Below are 14802 nucleotides of genomic sequence, written 5' to 3' on the forward strand. Positions count from 1 at the left end.
ATGTATCTTTTTTACATTAGAAAAAACTTTGGAAGCACTTACCTGTATTTAAAATAATTTTAATTACACAGATCAGCCGACATTTATGTGATCAATTCATTGCTTGAGCAATCACTATTTGAGCAATTCACATGCTATTATTAGTATTTTAAAACTTCACTAATAGCATGAAATTTCAAATTTATTGTGCTAAATAGACTATTTCACTTGTGCACTTACTTTTGGTCAGATCCTTAAGAAGTTATGAAGTAAATTGTGGCAAGGTTTACTTACTATCTCTCACTGCCTAAAAAACACAGAAAAAGAATGGTAACATTGTCAGTGTTTTCTGATTTTAACTCAGTTGGGAGGCATCAGTGGTAAGTTTCAACTGCTGAGTTGCATTTGATGAAAATCTTAAAAGCAATTGAGCAGTATAAACTGTTGACTTTTATGAATTTGTATCGTGAATTACTCTTTGAAGGCTCTTTACCTGGGAGGCTTTGAACTGCTATCGTTGTGTTAAGCTTCCTGTATTTGCAGATAACAAAAATTAGCTTTTCAAAGATTCAGTGGTCTGGAAACTGGAAAGTTACTTAAAAGGTTTCATTCCAAGAGTACAACAACACCCTGAACCCTTAATTACAGAAGACAATCTTTATTGCTTATCATCCAAATAAGAACGGCACTATTCATTATTTTTTTTAAACAGATAATCTGAGCTGTTTCATTTGTGGATTAGTTGGACATTTGTTTTCACACAATTTTATGGGTGATTTGATCTTGCCTTTGAAAGGTGGTGGAGTACTGCTGTATTTACTTGATTTTCTTTTTATCCCATGAAGATTTTTTACAGTCATTAGGAGCACAAAAGTAGCTTCATAGTGAGTTTATCCCTTCCATTTTGTAAGGCATTCTTTAATGGTTATATATATATATATATATTTCCAAACATAAAGGGCCTGATCCTGCATAGTAATGAGTGGTTTTAGCTCCCATTGAAGCCAACAGGCAGCAAATATGCAACAAACTGCAGAAGATACCCAGCAGGATGCAAATCTGAGCTCAGAGTGATTTAAAACAACATGCTTTAAGTCATGTCCAAACCATAGAAATGCAAAGAAACGTATTTTGAGATGACAGAAAGACAAATCAGTCATTCACCTTCTTTCCTGTGGCATGAGAAAGCAGAGACTGAAGGAGTTCAGAAGGTACGTTGGTTACTGCAGAGAGGTGCCACTGCAATAGTCCCTCTTCAGTCTATTTAATGAAAAATAAAAAATATATATATTAAAAAAAAAAAAAAGATTAATTACAGGAAAGAGATGTGGGGAATAAACTTAAACTTTAGTACTATCACAAGCTTACCTGAATTTGAAAGAATTGCAGTTGTCTCTATCATCTGAAATACAGATGTTTGAAATGTTTACTTTTGCTTCAGCCTCCACTGCTAAGTTTGGGAAGAATATGTACCTTTTCTGAATGTTTGCTATTGTCTTTAGGGCTTTTCATACTGTATTTCACAGGAATCTTTAATGATCACTTTTGCATTATTAAGGATATGTAGATTAAGGATTGCAAGCTGTTAACACGGACAGCTAGCAGAAAGCCAAAGTATATCATTCAAGTCCAGGGTGCAACTTTTGCCATGAAAAATCAATATGAGACAAAGATAACTTAGTCTCAGGGGAAAAAAAATAAATAAATAAAAATAAAAAAGAGAGTTATTTTCTTTATAAACTCTCTAGATTCAGCAAATATGAAGGAAATGTTTTGGTTACACTTAGTCTACCTGCCTTACTAAGAAGCCCTAATATTCCCAGCAGCCTTAATAAAAATCTGTTCTTAGGTCACTAACAGAGTCAGTAGAGCAGAAATGAAAAATGCTAAGTCAAACATCAGAATAACAGCTCCAGTTAACGTCCAACTTGAGTAAGACAACATTTGTAATCTCTAATGCTTTTCTAACTCATCTCATCTATAGAGGCATTGCAGTCTGATACACACCAAGAAGGATAGAAGTCCACAAAGCAGAGTGAAGACAGAAGAAACAAGTGGAAATCCTTTCTCCCTTAGGCAGTACCTAATGCCAGATACTCTTTAAACACACATACATAGCCTGGGAGGTGAAGGATAGTGGAGGGAGATTTCCCAGTGATTTCCCAGTGATTCGATTGTTGGCGACATCTTTGTTGATGAGGGGAAACAAGATCACCTGAGTTTCCCCTTCCTTCCCTCACCATCTATCTCCCCCTCATTCTGTAAACCTAAAGGATCGTTCTTTTCCTCTCAGAAGGGATGTGTGTTTGGCTGGACTGGCTGAGAAGGAACCACGGAAGATGCACCCCAATACATGACTATTCTTAACTACCTACTAACTCACATTGTAATTATGTTTTAACCACAAGGGGAAGAAGTATGAAAGATATATAGCACACAAAGACTTTGGAATTTAGCTAAGTTTTATCATGTGTTAAAAAAAAAATAAAATAGTATTTCTGTATAGTGCAAAACATTGCACTAAGCTAAGCAGACTAGCTGGAGAAAAAGCTACAATGTACTAAACTAGAGACATTCAAAATCTACACACCAACCAGACAGAAATATATTCTGGCAATGCCACAAAAGTAAAAGAAAAAAGAAGCTATACAGCTATACAGCTGCAAAATACTGACTGGCAGGGATCAATATCAATTCACTGGATGAAACGCTGGATTCACCAAACCCTGAAAGATGAAAATGACAGTGATAAGAGTGAAAATATGCTTCACAAAACTACTGGAACACTATTGTTCTTTTCTGTTGAAGACAATTGCCCTTTGTTCATCAAATGTCAATCTGACTTGCTACGGCTTTTATAATAAGGACTCATGAGTAGGTGTAAATGAAAGTAGAATCTCTGTTATTTAAATTGAATCCTCTTGCAATTCCTTGGTATGTAAATTACAGACTATGTTATACACTGATAGAGATGGTATAAATAGATCTCGCAGAGTCTGAGGGGACCTTCGGAATTGTTCTGAGTAACATGCACAACTTCTGAATTTGGCCTTGAATACAGACACAGAATCAACCACAGAAAGAAAAATTTAACTGCTGGTGGAGAAGCTTTGAATGTGTGTATAGGCAGCACAGAAATGAACAGGCACAGCAAGGAGGACGATACATCCTTCCTAGCATTCAGGGTCAAACATGAATAGCAGTAAAGATCGACATTACAATTCCTGTGGAAAAGAAAGTTTCACCAAACTGCTTAAAATCCAACAGGACTGCTAGCAGCAGTAAAATGCCTCCAAATAACAGCAAGCATTAGTATCCTGTGAAATCCAATACTGTTTAGGACCACTGGAGATGTAAAATACAAGAATCCATGAGGTGACATACCACAGGATGCCTGTAAGTCTATAATAGTGATATGGATATTTTATCCAAAAAAAAAAAAAAAAATCCACTGAAGTATAACCTTGTTACTCTTTGGGAACACAACGTATGGTCTACCCTTTTGTTTCTTAACTGAGAAACCAAGCGCTGTTGACAGTAGGCTTTAGACTTGAAGTTGCAAACTTCAGCATATCTGCTAATAACAGTATATTGAACTTGTGTGGAAGTTTAATACTCTGCCCTTTCTTCACCTACTTTAGATGATATATGTTATGCTAGAGGATAACCTTTATTTTACATCATTGCAACCATCAAAACAGTAACTGACAAGAAGAAACGAGAGGGTAAGTTAAATAAAAAGGGTATGTATCACCCTGGCTTTGAAAGGAATATTACATATGTATGATAGAATACCTATATTGAAAGTTAAATGCTAGAAAATAATAGAAATGTACTGTATGCTGGCTCTGAGCAAGGATAAAGGAATGATAAAGCATTTAGGAACCAATCCATAAGGTTATTTAGATGTCAAGCTGCCTATAGTCATTCATTGCAATAGAAAGTTATATACTAAATAGGATTTAAGTAACCAGAAGTTTGTGTGGCTACAGTTTTTTTTCTTTGTTTGTTTTTTTATATAACAACTTTATTAATGGAGCTTAATGCGTTATTAATGGATGCTTTGCACTAATTATTCTTATTGGCAGAAACAATATGTTTCAAAATGTAGGCTGACTACTCAAGACGCAAATACTATACGTAGCACAAGCAGTATATAGCAGTCAGAAGTAGTAAGGATAGGGATAGGAAAAAGACCAAAATACAGCAGCCAATAAGCAGCCTGTGTAATAACATTTTTTTAAAGGAAAAGTACTTTTATAAGCTATTTTAAAGAAGGTCTTGTTTGCACAGCAAATTCTGAAGGTATTGTGTGAAGTATGCAATCAATGTAAACAGATCAGTTTATATCGTATTCCAACACGTAAAAGGAAGGAAGAGCACAACTGCATAACTAAAGATGTCTTTCATATCTGTGATATACAAAAAGTGTATGTAAGATAGGCATATCCTCTTGATAGAGAACAACATCTGCATTATAAACACCTTTGTTATTTTCTTGTTAAATTTCTTGGTAGAAAAACCTTTCTCTGACTTGTAAAAGATCATAAATGCCAATGCTAGCATTTGAAAAGCCCTCTTGTAAAGTACAGGGATGCTGCAACTCTGAAACATTTTTTTAAAAAAGCCTTAGAATGTTCCATTAAATATGTCCTGACATGAACAGAGATGCTGGTGAGAGAAAGAAAAGTTAAGCAACCCACTATCATCTTGACCTCAAGTCAATGACGAGAATGACACTCCAAATCTGTTCTGGCAAAGTGCATTCCATAGCTGCATGAAAAAGCCATGGGACACAGAGATGTATAATTCTCCCTCTGAACAAATGAAAGCCCAGCATTTTTACTGTTGAGTAAAAGTGGGCCTGGACAATAGGGAACCAAAAACTCATTTGGATACATGTGGTGTTTTAAAACACATCACCAGGATCTCCAAATCGATTCAGTACCTAATGGCAGGCAGCACTGAGATCTCAGTACAGAGACATATGATGACCAGCTGTTGTGCATGCTTAAAATCTCAGTGGTTGCATTATTGTACAAATTCTTGTTTTGTGAAAGGAGGGCTGAGTGAGACCTGCAAGCAGGGAATTATAGTAATCCAGACAAGATGTCACAGAAGCATGAATTAACGTTTCAGTATCTCTATGCGACAATGCTCTCAAACTTGTTATATTTCCAGGTTGATAATAGGAGTTTTGTTCCCCCTGAATGCACATGATCCCCAAAGAAAAGCCCTCAATTAAAGTTTACCTCTACATTTTGCACAGATGAAGACCAAGCAGTATTTATGTGCCACACAGTGAAGAAACAAATCTTCAGATACAGTGTTAACAGCATTATTAAGCACAGTGGTCTCATCTTTTTCATGTTTAAAGCAATTTGGGGGCAGTCAGAACTAGACTTCATAAGAAATGGGGATCAGATGCTCCTATTGAGTCTGTAGCAAAATAATGTAAGTCTTATTTCCAATAGCTGTGCAAGCTTTTTACTTCTACTCTTCTTATCTTCCCTTGGATCTTCTTATCCCTTTTTGTCTATGATGCTTAATCAGAGACATAGCAGCTTAAACTGCTATATGACCCGAGAGCTGACTTCTTTATCACCTCTGCACTTTTATAACATAAGTAACTGAAGGATAAATTATATCAGAAAGCTTAGATGGTGACCTGAGCTAATTTGTTTTGTGGGGTGGGGAGAGGGGAGAAAGGTGCTAAATCCTGGCATTGTAACCCTTACTCAGTATTTGTTCAGGCAAACTTGCATGGGAGTAAGGGATAATAAAACCTGAGTAGGGACCTCAAGATTTGGCCCTTTTTGACCTTCTACTTACAACTTCTTGTAAGCATACTGGGCCACATTTTTAAAAGCATTCAGAAGACTGAAAGTCATCTCTGTGTTATTTTATGAAACACTGTAGTTTTGTACCAATATTACTGGGGGATTTTCCAATGGTTTTCCAAATAAGTGCAATATGTTACATAATAGCACTTCAATTTTCTCAATAAATTAATCAAAAACTTTAACTTCATTTTGGCCTAAAAAGACAGAGTTAACACTACAATACCTCTAATGCAAATTATTTTATAAGGACTATAGCTTGTAAGCAAGATTGGTAGTGCTTACAGTATCAAAAAACATATGCTCCAACTCACAGCCACTAGTCAACAGACTTCACTGACAAAGCTAAAAAAGAACACACACTTTTTATTTCTCTTCATTAAAGTATCCTAGGAAATAAGACTAGAATGAGTCTTAAGAAATTTAGTCCAACACTTGACATGACTGTTGTATCTGTAATAGATTTTCATCTGTTTTAAATTTCAGAAATTTTTGTAAAACAAGAAAATGTAATAACATATACTCACCTTATACTTACAGTGAAAATTGCAATAAATGTTTTTTTCAATATACTATAACCATATTTTCCTAGATGGCAGAGTTCATGCAAGCAGCATATTCTATCTATAAACATATTTAACATACAGAAACTGAAATATCCTGATTTTATTTTAAGCAAGTACCACTGCAGCATATTAAGATACACGATAAAAGCTCATCTGTATACCCACAAAGGAACCCAGGGAGACAATGGCTAGGAAAGCCCAAATAATGCCTTGATAGGCTACTCCTAGACCCATCATGCACCTCCACAAATCCAGAAGACCAGGGGCAGAAGTGCAGGCAAGAACCCAAATTACAGGCACACATGGAGCAAACACCCCATCCAGGCCCATCCCAGGGCTGTCCACAGAGCCTCAGCCCCAGTGTCCAGGTGTGAAACTCACTATGTATTGGATCTGGGGGCATGGATCTGCAGCAGCCTCACCTCTCTCAGGCTGTCAGATCCATCATGATGTATTTTCCTCTAACAGAAGCAAGTAAGACAAATTCAGAACTGTTAATTTTGTAGCTTCCCTTTCTGTTCTGTATCTTTGATTAAACTCAGTTTTATTTTTTTTCCATTCTGCTTCATCCCTTTCACAAAGTCCTAATGCTGATGAAATACATCAACAGCTTCTCTCAGCTCAATAGATATGGATCCAAATGTATGAAAAACAAGCAACAGTTATTGTTTGTTATTACCAGCTATGTACTCCATCAAGACCTTCTGTTATCAATGCTCAAAATCCCTGAGAATACTGTCAGTAGCCTCTGACCAGTCTCATTACCCAGTATAGATAATGTAAATACCATTGCCATTATATTCTACGACTGCTAGTCACTCTTAGGGCAGGTGTTATGTTCATACTGACTGCACAGGGCACTAATTCTATCATTACCAGAAAGTAGCTGTTTTCTTATCAGCTACTTGGAAAGTCGACTTCACTGAAAACAGAAATGCACAGGATTATTTTGTCTGCTAGAATTTTAGAATGTCTTGCCTCCACTTAGAAGCTCTTTTGTCTGTCTCCTGAATGCCCAGGATTCAGTAATCACACCCTTTCCAACACATTTTTTTTTCTTAAATATCATAATAATTTTAGAATAAATTTATCTTTCTTTTCTCTTCTGACTTTAAAAGCCTTTTGGTATATTCAAGTCATATTTTCAAACCTTCCCCTGCTAGTAGGAAGATAAAAATGTACATTTTTGTTTAGCTGAAAGCTGAGATTCTTTCTTGAACACAGGGTTCACAAAATGAATATAGACAGCAAAAAGAAATATAAAATATAGTATGAGTTCTCCTGAATTGCAGCATACATTTTAACAATAACCAATGGCTACTTCTTAGCTGGTCCCCTAGCAAAACAAATCATTCATAAACATCAGAAATTCAGAGATATACAGCAAGCTCAGTCCAAAAATAATGAAATGTCCTAAATAATTACTGTCCACTTGACAATTACAGCAAAGGCACAATCTATCGAAGTAATGATAGAGATAATAGAGACAATTTGACAGAAAGTGCCCAGGCCAAAACACCTCTGGGCAAGACAGAATACATTGTCAGGGTTATAAAGCACAGTGGCAGCAAAAACTCCTCAACATAAACATTGCCTATTGCCCTGGAGTAAAAAATATGGACATCTTACAAGACAACAAATTAAGCAATCAAGTCATATAATGAAATATAAGAAAACAAAAGGCTGCCTACAGAAAACGGAACAGGCAGCCTTACATGAGGTCATTCTTAAAAACAGCAAAGATTGAATCTGCATGACATAAAATATTTCATTAATTCACAAGGCAAATGAGAAAAGGAACATCTTGGCTCTATATAATATAGTATCTGTATTTTAACACTTCACATTTTATGTCCATAAAAAGAAGATTTAATACTGAAGTGATCAAATCATGGAAGCAGACTATCTACTGTATGCATGGTGAATCTTAAAAGGGGAATTGCAACTGGTCCTGCTGGCTGTCTCCACCGCCGCAGTGCCTTCTTCTGGCCCTGCAGTGCAGACCTTGTTCTGCTGCATTCTCCAGGAGAGAGCTGCTAGCTCTTACCAGCTCCACGGTGCTGGTGCACCTACTGCCTCCTGCCTGTCTCTCTGAGACTCCTCTGGGCACTTTCCAAAGCATCTGTGTATGGAGAAAAGAGAGGAAACAAAGAATTCATAGACAAAGCTATCCACATTCCCCTGTTCTGAATCAGTCTTCACATCGATACTTATAGCACTGATACAATCCGAGAAGGTATGCGTCAGAAATTCCCTCTAATCAGCAAATATTTCTAATTCCTGGCTGTAATCAGGCTTCTCTCATGGACTGAAATTAACTCTTCCCACTGAAGTGACAGAGCTGAATGCATTCCTGTTGGCACCAAACTCCATGATACTTCAGGCATAAGTACCGGAGGTAATGAGGGGTCCACTGGCTCTCCTGAGCTACCTTGAAATACTTCATGCGACTCTTGCAGGCTTTGCAGTCCACCCCAACCTCATGTCTTTTCTATATAGGGTCTGAATTCTTCTAAGCACAAATATATATATGTATATATATAATTAAATTAATATTACAAATAAAAAAATAAAAAAAGAAAAAAAGAAAGAAAAAGTTATTCTTTATCGCAATCCAGAGTGAAACAATTATCTGGTGCAGTTATTTCTGATCAGTACAGCTCTGCTGTAAATTTGCTACAAATTACATACTACATTGCCACCTAGTGAAAAAACTTGGAAATTCAAGTACAATGAAATGCGCATTAGTAATTTTATAATTTTATAATAAAGGTGTCCTGAAAATTCACAGATCCATGACTCCCCTACGATAGCTATGTGGTGTATATAAGCCCATGTTCACTAGCCATCATATTCATTGTATCTGTGTGCATGTTTGTGCATGTGTACCTTGTCCTGCCTAATCACAGTGTGCATATGCATAATTATGACTGTATTCGCAGGATGAACACGTTATGAACATAAGTTTTACCATCTAAAATATATATTTGCTACCACCAATGTCAAGAAAGAACAGAAACGTTATGTCTGCCATGTTTGTCACCACAACACTTTAGGTGACATTAATTCTGATTTGTTCAGAGTGATGAGAAAGTTCAGATTCTTCTTAGATAAAAAAGTAGCACCCATCAGACTCTGCTGCTTTACTTGGATTCTGCTACCGACAAGCTGGCCTACCAGAAGATTTGACATGGTTTCCAACATAGACTGTGTGGATAAAAGATCTGTGGTGGAGTTCCTGGACTGACAAATTGCAAGTGATTTTTTGACAACCTCCATATGAGCTTTTATGTCATGCTCAAGGCAGTTTAGGGACTGACATGGGACGTGGCAATGCCAGCCAAGAGTAGACACAATGAAAATGTACTTATCACAGATTATGAAGGCATAAGGCAGCACTGTACACTGAAAACTTTTGAATGTACTCAAATCACTGTGACTGCCAACAGAGTTGTTTCAGATGACATCTTTCTCACCACCACTCCACAGAGCATGCAAGGTCAAGATGTAAGAAGTTTAAGGATCAGTTTGTCATTAGTTTTTCTTGCAGGAAACATCCAGTTCCTAAGAGAAAGATGACAAAATGAATTACATGACAGGGATTGTCTGTCTGGAATATTCTGGATCATTGCATAGAAAGACTAATTTAATGCAGTAGTTGTTGGTGTATATTCTATGTCTACACAGAAAGATACATCCATACAAAATCACAACTCCTAACAAACATGAAACGAGTATAAATTATTCATGGCATATATGTCAGCCCAGATTTTCTTTCTAGTATTGTTGAATTTGTAATTAGGATTTCTGTTGCAGTAAAAAGCAAAGTATGCTTCACTATCAGCTGGAAATGAAAGACATTCCTTGCAATGATGTCCTTCATTTTAACTGGATACATCAGGACAAAAGTAAGTAGTAACCTATAATTTATATGATTTTAGCTCCAAAGTCTGTTGGTGTGTATGGATATATATACACTACATTTCTTAATCTTTACTGTTCTCTAGAATAGTAGTGGACGACACATTAAAATGCAGGTGATCCAGCCGTGTATCTAATTACAAAGTCATTTGTTGATCAAAGGTCATTCTCAGTGGTATACTTATGCAGTTGGGTTCACTCTTGTTAGTATAAAACAAGCTGAATGTAGTCAAATACATACAGTTCACAGACCCAGATGTTGCTTCTGTTTCATAAGTCGAAAAATGAAAAATACTGCTTGAAAGTCTACACACATACCTGACAACTTTGAATGTGGAGGAAGTTCCATGTCCCATCTGGTTTTCAAGGGAATTTTGTTATATCTCTTAGATATATCTTTCAGTTTCTGAGTATTATTTTTATTACCTGGATTGATTTGTAATCTGTTTTTCTTCTTGACTTAAACCTGTTTTCATGAGTGAGAAACTGAAATAACATTCTCTTTCATCTGCTAGTTCTTACACATTGTAGATAGAATCATAATTTCATACTTTCTGTAGACTAGTGGGAGTCTGTATTTGCTACTTCAAAGCCAGATATGTGCAAAATTAATGAATGATTTTTCTTTAAAAACAAGCAGAGGCATTACTTATAACTAATGCCTGTATAGCTCTAGGAGTAAATACTCCTAGAGTCAAAGATGACACTTTTATTGGAACATCTTTCAATGAACAAAAAAAAATAAATTGCAGAAAAAAACATGCTAAACTTTTAAAACTACAGATTTACTCATTTCACATTAGCAGATCTATTCAATACCTGATTAATATTCTAGCACAACAGATCTTATTTCAAAGGAATGAACAGAATCAGTCTCATTTATTTTTACATACATACGTAGAAATAGGTAGTGTCACAGACCATATGACAGTTTAGCAGTACACAAATCTTGATGGGGAAATGGTAGAAAAAACAGAGTGACAAAAATAGTAACCATTTAATTTTGAACACATATATTACAAGAAAGAATATTGAAACTGCTGAAGTGATAAACATCACAAACCAGATTGACACCAGTCAGTCACACCCAGAATGTGAATCATTTCCCAGAGTAAGCACCTAAAAGAAAGGGCTTTCACTATCTTATACTGATGAAGCCATTTTTAAAAAATCACTGGGTGATATTCTCAGTATTAGAAAATAGCACAATCCCTGATTCTGTATAATTTTTTTTCTGTGTGTAAAGTGGACAAAATTTGTATGTCCGATATGAAATAATACACTAAAATCTATTAGAATGCATGTTTGATTGGAGCAAACTCTCATAAAAACATTGCATATAACATAAAAAAACAACATTATCAATCACATCACAGAAAAGTGATGTCACTTTTTCAGTCATAGCTGAAATAACAACAGCCATCTTTGCTCTCATAATGACTTTACTGATTAAAGTACCTCCCAGGTGGTACATTACTTAGGCATGACCATATTTTCAATTCAAGGATTACTGAAATTAAAAAAAATGCTAGAAAAGATTTCTATACAAAGAATAAGATGCATTTTCTCTCAAAGTCTGCAAGTGGTTTAATCTTAAACACTGTTTATTGGGATAGGCCTTTTGGACAAAATTTCATTAAATACTGTGTCACTGATGGATTAAGTGAAAACTTCAAATTCAGTATTTATGGGAAATACTTAGAGCTTAACAAAATAAATAAATTAATAATACAGAAAAATCAGCCATATTTTGTTTATTATGACACAGGGCTAGGGCAACTGCTCATGATTCCATGCTTCTCCTTTCTGCTGCCATACTCCCAATAACTTGTGGTTTAATCAAAGTTCATTAAATTGATATGTTTTCAAAAACGGTTTATCTGTCAAGCAATGCATGCAAATTTTAATGGTGTGGAAAAGAACATTAGAAACATTTTTTTGCATTGAATTCATATTAGGATAGACACAGAAAAGAAAGACATGCCCGATATAAAAGAAAAAACAAAATTTCAGTGAAGTTCATTTAAGATGTCTTGTGTAGTGAGAAACAAAAAAAAAAAAAAAAAAAGGTGGAAGTACTTCAGTCTTCCAGTACTTCAGCCATTCTATATATGTCTAGTCATTACCTCTGTCTCGTTTAATGTGTGCTGCTCTTCCTCAGTGACTCACACAACCACATTAAACCTCAAGTCTTCATTTGTTCATCCTAGAGATGCTGTGTAGCTACACAGGCACTCGTGGAGGCAAGGACAGAGTCCTCTGAAAATGCTTACATGTAGGTCTTACTGATGTGAAAGAGGCTGCAGGTCATTTTGCACATCCCTGAATGCAGAAGATGTAGAATTCAAGCCAGTGTGCAAAGATAGCTGTAGATTTAAGTATAGGCTGAGCAGTTATTTTGGGTTTCACTGTTTTGGACTCAAATGCTTACTCTCCTTATCAGTCTCCTTTTTCAGAAAACAGCCATTGGTCACATTGGTTTTGTAGTCCTTCTTCCTATTGTGTCCATAGTTTCACATAGGTGGTAGTTTGGGAACCTAAGCACGAGTCAGGCACTTACACAGTTTTGTGGGTGTAGGCTAGGTCCATTTTGAACCTGTCTCTACTGCAAACTATGATATATCTGAAATGTCATATGGTACTCCTTCCAAATAAAAACTTGTAAATATAAACTATGTTTTTGTTATTGCATCTCTGGTAACTCTGATTACAAGGGAGCTAGAAGTAATAAATTATTCCTATTATGTTAAGCAACACATGCATGCAAATTCTGGGTGTTTTCTGGTGGGTGAGTTGCCATTACAAGGGTTAATCTAAGCAGCAATGCACCATCTATTATTCTTAAAATGGATTTCACTAAAACAATCTAATTGAGTAATGCCTGTAGAATAAAAGACACCCGCGTATTTTTATGGCTTATGATTATGAATTTGAATCTCCAAGCTACACAGTTGCCTTTCATATACAAATACAAATAATACATAGTAGAATATATAATACAACAAATATGTTATGGATAAACAGGGCAAAGCTGTTAACATAGTTCCTCTACATAAGAAATGTGTAGTGTAGTGTAGCACATACACGTTTTAAGCAAAAATTCTGGCAGATTCTTTTTACAACCAACCCCCAAAAGTGTTATTTCTGTTTAGAAGCTTGACAACTTTTACTGTATCACAATAAAACATCTTGTACCAAGCAGCTCAAAATTAAGACCTGCTTGGATGGAGGTCTACACTGTAACTCCATAGTTTAAATACAACATTATTCAGGTTTTCATCAAGTTTTAGGATATCCTACATATGCTAAACAAAACAAAGTGCTAGTAGATTTCTGCTTTTCTGTAACCTGATCTGGCAATTTGGGCAGGTTATTTAAATGTGTGTATGTGTGTGTGTGCGTGCTCATGTACGTACAAGAAATTTCTGAGAGAAAAAACTGTATTTGCTTGTAGACACAAATAAACATTTGACATATTTAGAAAAGCAAATGGTTGTGTTGTGTACGGTGTTACCAATGGTAAAATGTAACACAGCAGTGCATTTTCTATTCACAATTTTTATGAAGCTTCTGAAGCTTCTTAATCAAAATTCCAGCAATTAATCCCCATTCTTGCCTATAAAAACTCTTTTTAATAGCAAAATCCAAGAAAATCAGATAACATACATTCTAATTCCATAGTCTCTTACATCAATATTATGCTTGTGTTTGTCACACCAATTAATGATGTTTAGCTTGTGTAAGACTGGATCAATAGAGGAGAATATCTGGCGCACAAATTAAAAACTGAGCAGAAAGGAGGATGCAAATGCCATTCCAAAACATATGGATTATAATTTGGGTCACAGACATACAATAAAATGTATTTCTTAGAAATATTTTTTTTTTTAAAGCAATGACAAAGGACCCATAACAATATGGAAATATAAAGCAAAGAAATACAGCTTCTTTAAGTAAAGCCTGAGAGATAAGTCTACCTCTTTTAACAGATCTACAGATGTTATTGTTATAGAGACTGGCAAGCTTAAAATTTTTCATTTTTTTTTTAGCAGAACTACATTTACTTCTAAATAAAGAGGAGCTAGGAGTACATTGGGAAAATGAACAGGCAATAAAGACACTAGACTTGGCCAACAGGAATTTTTAGCTTAGTGATGTTTTTGGATGATATTTTAGAAAATGTTTTCTTTTTTCTTTTTTTTTTTTTTTTTTAAAAAGGCATATATGAATGTGTTCATGGAAATCAAGACAATGAAAAGATGACTATAGACAATCCTAAGTGAATTTAGTAATTGCTGCCTTGCACACCATTACCATTAATTGTTACAGACCAAGAGAGCCACAGATCAGAAGGATAGATATGTGTCCCCTCTTTGTCAAATGACCACCTAAGTTAGCTAGTTGTACCCTGCATGGCAAAGAGCTCCAGTCAGTACCACTATGTACCTCTTAGCTGAATTAGTTCTCCTGATAAGGGAGTAGTCATTTACTGGATA

General features: G+C 35.5%; 1 long non-coding RNA gene across 1 annotated transcript; it reads right to left on the reverse strand.

The window, feature by feature from the left end:
- Positions 1-404: 404 nt before the first annotated feature.
- LOC310899107 lies at positions 405-2848 on the reverse strand. The gene is made up of 3 exons (XR_014584013.1): positions 1987-2848; positions 1348-1381; positions 405-1239 (listed from the first exon to the last, which is right to left on the reverse strand). It is a non-coding gene; the product is annotated as an uncharacterized lncRNA (long non-coding RNA).
- Positions 2849-14802: the final 11954 nt, after the last annotated feature.

The sequence above is a fragment of the Anser anser genome (genome assembly GCF_964211835.1).
Source record: "Anser anser genome assembly, chromosome: 4".
NCBI lineage: Eukaryota > Metazoa > Chordata > Aves > Anseriformes > Anatidae > Anser > Anser anser.